We start from the raw sequence: 210 nt of genomic DNA, 5'->3' as shown, positions 1-210 counted from the left end.
AACAGTACAGCACAGAACAGGCCCTTGTGCCGACCACTGATCCTCATGTATGCACCCTCAAATTTCTGTGACCATATGCATGTCCAGTAGTCTCTTAAATGTCCCCAATGACCTTGCTTCCACAACTGCTGCTGGCAACGCATTCCATGCTCTCACAACTCTCTGTGTAAAGAACCAACCTCTGATGTCTCCTTTATACTTTCCTCCTAA

Source organism: Chiloscyllium plagiosum, chromosome 4 (genome assembly GCF_004010195.1).
Source record: "Chiloscyllium plagiosum isolate BGI_BamShark_2017 chromosome 4, ASM401019v2, whole genome shotgun sequence".
NCBI lineage: Eukaryota > Metazoa > Chordata > Chondrichthyes > Orectolobiformes > Hemiscylliidae > Chiloscyllium > Chiloscyllium plagiosum.
This window is presented reverse-complemented; position numbering follows the sequence as displayed.